We start from the raw sequence: 11,236 nt of genomic DNA, 5'->3' as shown, positions 1-11,236 counted from the left end.
CTAGCTTTCTTAAGCCCGATTTAGATATAAAAGTTTTCAAACTCATTTTATCTAATTATTATAATTTTTTTAAATTTTTATATAAAATATAATAAATAATTTTATTTTTTTAAATTTTAAAATAATAATAATATTAAAAATAATATTTTAATAATATTTTATTCAATTTTTAACTCAACTAACTATCCAAATCTCTCATTAATTCTAAATAAAATTATATTCGAGTCAAATTTAAGGGAGTTTTGGATACAAAAAGTCTTGTAACTCATCTTATATCATCATTATAATTTTCACAAACTTCAAAATAAAATACAATAAATAATTTAACTTTTTCAAATCCTAAAACAAAAATTATATTTAAAGAATATTTTGTTTAACTTTCGACTTTCATCTCAACTCAATTCAACTCAACTCACTATCCAAACTTCCCCTAAACAAGTTAAGTTTGTTCAAGCTCGGTTCAAACATCTTAAAATTCAGCTCATGCTCAGCTTGCATGAGAGTCCGGTTCAAAAATTCAGGTCGAGTTCAACTCAATTTATAGAAAATCCAACTTAAACTCGACTAGAAATTCGAATTGTAATCAGGCTGAGTGCTTAATCGAAACCAGCTTGGTTCAACTAGACCAAAGTATTGCCAACGGCCTGTGGTCTGATCCCACAAAGACCCACATCTTCAAAATAGAGATCATAGATTCGACCCCTCCCCCAATGTATCAAAACAAACTAGACCAAAATATTCTTTTTGAAGTTTCTTATTTTCTCAATTTAAAAATGATAGCTAAAAACTGTATAAAAATACACGAATAAATAAATGAGATAATAAATAAAATTAATCAAAATTATGAATTATATGTATTAGTCAAAGACCAAGATTTATACTAATACAATATCATAAGTTGTACTTATAATCATATTTATAGCTAATATATATATATATATATGAATGTATATATGAATATGCATACACACATAGATGTTTAATGGATATTTTTAATATATATTGTTACTCGATATATATATATGATATAATGCACATATAATACCTACATTTATATATTGCAATACACACGAAATTATGTGTTATAATATATACGGGCGAGCTTTTTGGTCAAGCCAAGTTTTATACGAACTTAGTCACAAATATTAATTGAATTACGTAGAGTATTATGTAAGTTGTATTATTTAATAATCAATCATAAATTCATATTCAAGAACAAATCTATTTAATAAACAAAATCGGTGTGAGTCAAGTTTAATGATTAGTAGTGGCACAAACAAGCATTTCTATTGGCCTTATAAAACAGACCCAAACCGAAATAAAATGTCTCAAACATTTGCAAGCTCAATCATGAAATTTAAGAATTAAACATACCCAAATCAAAATAAAATGTAGAGAACAAACATTGGAGTCACGAGGACGACGGCGAGTCGGCGATGAGGATGATGGGATTACAAGGATGACATGGTTTCTTCGATCGGCACTGAGAGAGGGAGGCTAGGGCTTCTTTGAAACCAGAGAGAGAGAGAGGGGGGAGGGAGGGAGGGAGGGGACCCGTCGTTTACTGGGTATTTAAAAAAAAAAAAACCTGATACCGGGTTTTAAATTTCGGTATCCGGTTATGGTATATCCAGATTTTGCTATGCAGAAACTGGCTCGGGTTTGTTCCGGGGCGCAACCCGTAATCGAAACTCGGTTATCCGGTTTCAAGACTGGGTTGGAAAAAACTAGATCAAGATGAACATACCTACTCATCTCATCATTATAAATTCATTAAATTCTCACACAAAATATAATAAACAATTCAATTTTTTAAAATTTTAAAATAATAATAATATTAAAAAATAATATTCTAACAAGATTTTATTCAATTTCTAACTTCCATCTCAACTCAACATTAGATACCTAAATTGCCAATTCGATTGATTATTCTCTATCAAATTATCAATGAAACTCGAGGGAACAAAAAAAACAACCGCATAAAATCATTGCGAGTGCAAATCCAAATTTCGCACCACCTAGTGAGATGTTGACATGTCATCCTTTCATATATTTTTTTCTCTCTTTTAAATAGCAATAGCATGTAACTCTAAGATACATTTTTTTTTATCTATAATTTCAAAGATTAATAATTTGTATAAGTTTTAAGTATATAAGTCTCTTACTAGACTTTATGTAGGACCCGACCCGACCCGACCCGAATTAAGGCAGCAACTCCATTCGATCCAACCCGGATAAAATAGATCCGGGTCAAACCCGTATGACCCGACATTTAGCAAATAAAGCCCACAGTTCCCTGCCCAGCCTACAACAGACATTGCAACAAAGCCCACGACCTCAACCCGGTTGCCTTCTCCAATTCATCATCTTCAATTTTGAGTCTTTTGTTCCCAGATCTAGGGTTCCAACATTCGATCTCCATAGTTTCAACTCGAGTATTCTGTTCCAACATTGGTCAACTTTATTTTGCTTTGCCGTTGAGTAGGCTGAAGAACCACGCTAGCCTGAGGAAATGGCTACATTGGTGGTGAGAAATTTGCTGCATTGATGGTTGTAGTGAAAATGAATATTTCCTAGCTAAAATGGCCTTGAAGTGCAACATCTGACCCTATAAATCCTTCAAGATCATATTGAAAACATTGGGGGAAAATATAAATTCTTTGTAAATCCTAACGAGCTTGTTCTAAACAAAAAACACCGAGTAATTGTTTTTAGAGAGACCGGCCAAAACACCCACCATGTTCTTTCCCTTCATCCTGCAACAGACCCAAAGTCTCAAACACATCCTCAGCCCCACCACTCCCTCTTCGACCCACGGGCTACCCAAGAGCAGAAAACCTAAATCTTACCGAGAGAGAGAGAGAGAGAGAGAGAGAGAGAGAACACACTTATGCAATGATAGAAGACAGTGATGGCGAACGGCGATAGAGAACGACGACAGTGACTAGGGTTGCAGTGGGGAAAAGAGTCTGAGATGATGTTTTCATTTTCGAGTCTTCGTCAATGTTCAGTTTCGACGGATTCAACGGGTTGTTTGTATAAAACCCGGTATTAATTTTTAACCCGATGAACCCGTGTTTTTTCGGGTTGGAAAATTTGGGTCTCTCCGACCGATCGGGCCAAGGCCCTTTATGCATAACCCTACTTATGATCACCTTCACTTTTTATCTAATGGGAATCAAGTTTCTCCTCCTAATCTACACCAAGCATTTCAAGCATGGATGTGCCGTCAACATCGATAAGAACCACCACCACGCTTGGTTGCCAACAACAAAAGCATCAAATGGAGCATCATAGAGTTCTCATGCATGTTCAGGTTTGAATCCTTCAATGGCCAAGATGAAGATAGAAATTGGAGTTTTGAAGTTGAGTCCTACTGCAAATACGAGATGTTTCACTTAAATTGATTTTTAGTAAAAGATTTTTTACTTAGTCCATATATCCTTTGTGAAATTTGTTGTGGACTAATCATTTCTCATTGAAGTTTTAAGAAGAAAAAGAACTGCTCCATCGGAGTTATAGCCAATTGTCGAGTTTTTTCAAAAATTTAAATGAAAACATGATGTGATGCCTATACCAAACTCGAGGACAATGAGAGAAAAATTTTAATGACATTAGGAAAGAGACATGAATGACGTTTCAACATTTGATTATACTAGTCAATATATATGATTCCATCCTTCAATATTTCATCCAATGCGTCAAGTATTTCAATTTTTTTAAGACATGAATAAAATGGTCAAGACCCCTTCTCTCTCTCTCTCTCTCTCTCTCTCTCTCTCTAACTAATCTCTAAATAATTTCTTCCATCTTATCCCTAAAAATCCAAAAGCCTCCTCTTCGGTTTGGGGGACTGAGGAACCTCCTCCCCCCTCTACTCTCTTCTCCATCTCCCATTATACTCTCTATATTCATAGTATTTTCTTTATTTTTTTAATTTTTTTTTTCTCTACTAGGTCAAAAAATGCTTGATAGTGCCTTCTAGCAACCAAATCCATACATGCACCACACCACCACACTTTTTTTTTTTTTTTGGAAGAACCGGTAGCCACACACATAGCGGTATCGTCTCAAGTTTATTAATAAGCCCTCACTTATGGCGGATGAACTATGGTAACATCATTACACTTGGGGGCTTACAGGATAAAGCTCTATAAACTAACCAAAAACCAAGTGTCAAAATAAGCCAAAACCAAAACAAATTCTAACAAGCCTAAGCCAAAAAAAAAAAAAAAAAAAACTAAACAAGCCTAAACTCAATGTAAAGTGAAGCTGTGAATCAACGTGACGCAAATCATTGTGAATGCAAACATTGCTGACCAACGTGAATGCAACGTGAGTGCAAATCAGCGTAAACGCAGCTTATTCTGAAGACCTAAGACCTCAAAGAAGGAAGACCTAATCTATCCACCTGTAAAATACCTTTGAACTTCTACGAAACATCATCAAAATTTATCCACGTACCAGACTAATGATTCAAAGCCATACGAGCAAGAAAATCAGCTCCTGAATTTCTTTCTCTATAAACATGGTTGATCTTGACTTGCAAACTCGACAAGACCTCTTGGATTTCATCCCAATAGTCTTCAAGATACCGCATGACACATCTCCCTTTTGCCAGCCAATTAACAACAAGTAAAGAGTCAAGCTCAATCTCAATTCTTTGCAAACCCAACTCCTTGTAGCGTTTCAGCCCATAATAAAGAGCTAATAGTTCCATTTCGTTATTAGAGTCATGAGCCAACTCCTTAGCAAAAGCCAACCTCAAATAGCCTCAATCATCTCGAATAAGGCCCCCCGCCCCCATGCAACCCGAATTGCCTGACGAACTCCCATCAACATTCAACATAAATTACCCTTTATTTGGCTTACACCACTTTACCAAACAAACCGGCTTACGTAAAGGAGATTTAAGCGGAATTGAGAAGGCCTCCAATATTCTAGCGTCACCATTATCTAAGTTTTTACTCGCCCTCAGACGTAATCCTACCCATGCAATTTCAGCTTTGATCGCACTCCACAACGACTGCACATAACCATGTTTCCCTTCCATACGAGCCTTACACCCCCACACCCAAAGAGACAACATTAAAATAATGGGAATCAAACCAAGCAACATACCTTTTTGGGATGAATGTGAGTCCCGTCGAAACCAAAGCTCCATAGTATTCTTCCAAGGCCTGGATGGGTTATAAGGCATCCCCAAACTCAAAGATGCTCTGCGTCAAATTTCTGCTGCTAAAGTACCTATGGCCAGGACATGATCCTGATTTTCCAAACAACCTCGTACATAACATTCACATTTAGAAACTACACTCCTTATAGGAATCAATCTTTAATATGGGCCAAGAAATGTTGCCGCCCCAACCACATGTGAGCTCCATGCGTCACTGCTATTATGATATTTCAACGACTATACGTGCAATACTGGCAAATTCATAGGTCAAATTTCAGATTGTTCCAGACCTACCTTGTTGTGGACGTGTTTCACCGCCACCACCTCACGGTTACCAGCAACCAAAGAGTAGAGAGCTTGGGGTTCGAGGGAACATCTATGATGTCTAAGTCAGTGACTTCAAGATAATAATAATAATAACAACAGTAATTCCATCCCTTTACTTACCTGGATCCCTCCTTTATATAGAGCTTCATGAGTTATCTTTGTTCTCTTTTCGAATAAAGTTATCTTTTATTTGAATTCAAACTAAGAGATGATGGTTCATCTCTTAGCAGATTTGAATGATAGCCTTTTCTATCTTTTGTCACCAACTGGATAGTTGTCCAGTCGGTATTGGCTATGGGTTGGGTTCCCTTGGTATTGAGCTGGGCTTCTCGGTAATGATACAGGCTTTGATTATTGGTAAGGGCCCAGGCCCACTTTGGGGGCTAACCGGTCGAGATATCCTCTCCATACCCCATTCTTGCTGATGCCCCACACACCCATATAGTGGTCAGTCCTCCTATGGTGTTGTCGATGATTGTTACAGTTTATCTCTAGTTATCTCACTATATTATTGTTTTATCCAAATAAGAACATAGAGGTAGTGAAAGTGGAGTTCTCCTACAGAATGCATAATAGTCGATTGCAATGTCTTTCTACTAGTTGTTATTTAATGTCGCAACCAATTAATCCACTTGTTGGCTCAAATCAAATCTTTTTTTGTTGTTCCCTCTATGGTTTAGCCAAAGAGTATGGCCCCGAATCTATGGTGTATTGCTCGTTTCTTTTTGTTTTACCCCCTCTCCCTCCTAGCACTACAATTATAAAATAACATTTTTATACTAGGCAACTCACTCCCTTCTCTTGCATCTTTGTCTTTAATTTAGTGCATCATTATATATATATAAAAGAAAAGGAAAAGGAAAGGTGAAGATGAACCACCGTATATAAGCCCTCTAATTATATCATTCTAGTTATGATAAATGTCTTGAAAATCAAATTATGTTGACATTTTATTTTAATCATAAATTTGTTTTGTTATTTGAGATTTATGTTGGGAATCAATTTCTTTATTTATGCAACATGTATTGACAGGGTTGAGGTGAATAAGATGATTTGGACCTATTCTAGGAACAAGTTCACTCTTAAATCCATGTACATAGTTTTATCTTGTCCACATTGTAATTCTTTTCCTTGAAAGCATATTTGGAGGTGTAAAATGCTTTCCATAGTTGCTTTCTTTGGTTTCAACAATCTTCCTTGGGGAAATCCTAATTATTGACAACTCTAGAAAGTAGGAAGCATGAGCTTATTGTTTATGGATCGATGCTATATGCAAAAAGAATGTGGTGAATTGATGGTTCATTTATTAATTCATTGCGAGGTAGCAAGGGTGTTATCGGCAAATATTTTAAATTTTGTTTCGGTGATTATTCAAATTGAAGCATTAGAATGAAATATTTTAATGTCGGCGTGTTCCGGTGTACATAAAATGAATATAAGTTGAAAACACTAAACAAAAAATATAGAGATATTGGTATTAAAAGATAATATTAAAAAATCAGAAATTTAATTTGAGACACAAAAAGAAAAAGTTGAAAAATTATTAAAAATCATGAGATTTAAAGAAATAGAGAATGAGGGAGCATATTTAAAGTTACAAAGAAATCAAAACTATAAAAATGCCTTTTAGATTTTAAAATTATATGAATTCTATATATATTTGAAATTTATAAAAATGTTATACAAACTTAAGAAAATTATAAAATTGCCATTCAAACAGTTTGAAATGGAATTTGGTCTGGAATGCAAATTTCAACCGAAATCTGGAATAGAATGGAACAATGATGTATAGTGTACTGGGTACTACACCGGAGCTGAATTTAAAAATATGGTTAGGAATGAAATTTTTAAAAGGAGTAAGTTGGCTTGGGTGTTGGTTAGAGAGTTGTGGATCTTTTTGCTTGTTAGAAAGATCTCTAGGATGATTCTCATACTATTACTGTATGAAATTTGATTCCTTTATGTCTCATGTTGTGCATTTGGATTGAAAGAAACGCTTGAAGCTTTGAAGATCGAGAACGCTCTTCAGATGAATTAAGAAGTTTCTTTTTACACATCTTATTTCTATGGGTTTCAACTATTGGATTCAAAGGGACTAGTGTTTATGATTTCCTTATATCTTTTATAGTTCCTAAATTATAATTAGGTGTTCACTTTTGTATACTTGTTGTATACTTAGTCCACACCTATTTATTTGATTTAATAAAACTTCGTTCTTACTTATTAAAAAAATTCGTCATTCGATTAACATCGCTCATAATTGTATTTACTTTTTTTTTTTTAAAACAATATCATTTCGTTTCATCAAGATCAATCATTACAAGCAATGTCACTTAATACAAGACTTTGTATAGCTACTAGTCATTCTTCAATCCAACATTGCTCCCATTTCTTTTGTATAGCCAGCTTTGCTAATTTATGAGCTACACGTTACATTCTTTATGAATAAAGTGAGTTGTCCAGTCTAGTCTGTTCAGGAGAACACATTTCATATCCTCAATGACCTGCCCAAGCCAAGACCAGTTATCTTCTTTGCTATGTAAGGCTATGATTAAGACTTGAGCATCTCCTTCAAAGACAACATCCTTGAAACCTAATTCTTGGCACAACTCCAATGCCCTCCACAATGCATTGCATTTAGCTAAAATAAGTTGACCTACAAAGTATTTTATGCACAAAGGGACACTAGAATTTCCCCTTGTAGTCTCTTGCTATGATTCGAATTCTCAATTTCTGTTTTTTTGTATCTAAAGCTACATCAAAGTTTACTTTAATAGTTTCCCTCTCTAGTGGTCTCCAATTCTGCTTGCCCCTCTAAAGCTTGCTACCCTTGTTGCATGAATTGCGTCCGATGGAAACTCTTCTAAGCTTGTTAAAGCAGACTGCACCACCTTATTTGGGCTTTCAAACTTATTTAAAAAAATGAATTGATTTCTTCTTGTCCAAATCATTCTTAGGATAGATGATATCTCTTCCAACTTGTCTTTTTGTAAGTTTTGGTACATCCTCTCCCAAAGTGGTAAAAAATCCTCATATTTGCTCGACCACTTTTGAACTGGGTTTACCTTTTCAGCCCACATATCACTTTTTGTAGGGCAAGACTAGAGAGCATGAAAAATATATTCATCTTTGATTTGACAGATGAGGCGAAGAGGATTATCAATAATCTTTTTGTTGTTTAGATTTAATCTGGTCGGAAGGATACTATTTCCTGTTTTTCGTAGAAATTGCTTCATTGCCCTTGGTACATTCGGCTCCCATGTTTTGTTCCACTTCTATTCCTGTTCACATTCCCTTAAAGTTTCCCCCTGTCTTGACTTTCTTATGGTTTGATCCACACAATAGGCACTCCTAACAGAAAACCTCTCATCCTTTGTATGACCCCATATCAGTCTATCTTCATCCCCCAACTTACTAATTGGTATGCTACAAATCTGTTGTGCATATAGATATGTCCAAAACCGGTAAAATAGGGGTCCGGTACGATATTGATTCTTCAAATCTCAAAACCGGCATATACCGGTTCAATTCTAAAATATGTCCAAAATGTGACCGAACTAGACCGGTTACACCCCTATTGCTACATAAAAGAATAAGTAGTCTATGATCCGAGCTTCTAGCAACCAAACCTTCCACCCACACTTCCTTGTACATTTCAAACCACCAAGTGTTTTCAATCTCTCTATCCAACCTTTTTTTAGTAAAAGACACATCACTATGTTTGTTACTGCATGTATATGTTGCCCATCTCCACCCCAGATCATATAATTCTCCATCCTCCCAAGCCCTTCAAAAATATTTTATTTGAGCTTCATTTCTAGGTCTACCACCTTGTTTTTTCCCATGAGATGCAATCTCATTAAAATCCCAATCACACACCATCCCATTTGGTTTGAAGGCTTGAAAGATGATAATAATTTCCAAGTGTCTCTTCTTTTACTTGCATCAGGGTGCCCAATGAATACTGTGAAAAGCCATTTTGATCCATCTGTTTCATCATTGATCCACGTATTGATATGTATGCTTGAATAATTCAAAATAGCAACACTTTCATCCTACCTCCATAAGAAGATTAGACCTCTACTTTTTCCTATAGGCTCAACTACAAAATACCCATCAAATTCCAGTCTTTTTTTAGAAACACTCATCTACATGCTTTAATCTTAGCTTCCATGAGAAAAACTAAGTTGAGCTTCTTATCCTTCACTAACTGATGAAGGTCTTGAACTATCTGGGAGTTGTTTTAAACTATCTGGGAGTTCCCACTCCCCCGACAGTTCCAACTAAAGATTTCATTGCTTTTGGTGAGGTTGACTAACAACCCCCGCCAATATCTTAGTACCATTGCTATCCTCTTTCCCCATTCCCAATCTAGTATTCTTAGACATTTCTAGTAATAGTTTATCATTATCTTCATCAATCAAATGTCTCCTTTGCAAAGCAATTTTTCACAGTCACAAAAGTTGTACCTTTTTCTCTGGCTCTTTACTTCTAGCTACCTCTGTTATGTACAATCAGCTCATTTTGTTGATCATGAGCAGTTTGAGTTTCCTTCTCATTCTTCTCCATCTTCCTCTCCACTGCACCTTCTGTTTCAATAGTTGATTTTTTTTTGGCCTACTTCCTTTCACTAACTTGTTTGTTTTGTTTATGGGCCTTCCATCTCCCCGGCCCACATTTGCATTACTTCCTTAATTCTCGCCCACAAATCTCTTCCACATGCTCCTTCAAAGATTTTTCCTATCTGTTCCTCCATTGTCGCCTGGCCTTCTTTCGTAATATACTCTAAATCTTTAATAGGTAACAATTCCTTCATTCCCTCCCCAAAATTCAATATGTCCATCATACCTTCCATACTTTCATGATTCTCGTCCCATCCTTTGCACTTTCTCTTTCCAGTTTTCTGATCCTGTCAACCACCACCATTGACCCGATATTGGTTTTCGATTTGCTACCTCCCTCCCCCCCCTCTCTAGCGGTTTCTTTGACCCAACCACCATTCATCTTTCTCTTTTGATTGTTTTGTCTAGCTCATTTGTATTTGTGCGTAGCTATGTTTTGAACTGTTTAAAACTTTCATCTGATGTATCACCCCTTTGGCCCTTATTTTGACATCCTCATTCACAATGTAGAATGCAACCACATTTGAAGCACATCCTAGAAACTTTTCATATTTTAGTGGAACCTAGATCTTAATCTCGTTCACATTCAAAAGAGACATTTCAATCTTAACTCTATGGTATTGGCCCCAACAGATTCCATCCTCTGGAACATCCACCTCAACTACCTTGCCAATTGTGCCTCTGATCCGCTCCCCACAGTCCCTATTCATGCATGCCAGGGCTAAATCATGAAGTTGAACCCATAAAGATTCACGATCAAAACTCATCTTGTTTGGTTGAGTAAAACCGTTGAACAATTTTATGAAGAAAAGACTTTATCAGATAGCCATGGATGACCCTCCATCACCCTCTGTTTATTGCCATGAATAACTAAAGTTATTAAAACGTTTGGACCAAATTCGTGGAAGACTGCCGGTCTACTCATCTTAATCTTCCATATTTTTGCAATAGTCGAAGCTATCACCTCTTTTCGTATTGACCAATTCAGACACAACTTGCCCAACAGACTCATATCTCCCTTCTTTTGTGCTTCTTCCACTATTCCTCCATTTAATATTATTGTCGTATTTTCCTCTTCTGTTAGCCTCAATAGGGCCTATAGTTCTTCCAA

The sequence above is a fragment of the Juglans regia genome, chromosome 5 (genome assembly GCF_001411555.2).
Source record: "Juglans regia cultivar Chandler chromosome 5, Walnut 2.0, whole genome shotgun sequence".
NCBI classification, from domain to species: Eukaryota; Viridiplantae; Streptophyta; class Magnoliopsida; order Fagales; family Juglandaceae; genus Juglans; species Juglans regia.
This window is presented reverse-complemented; position numbering follows the sequence as displayed.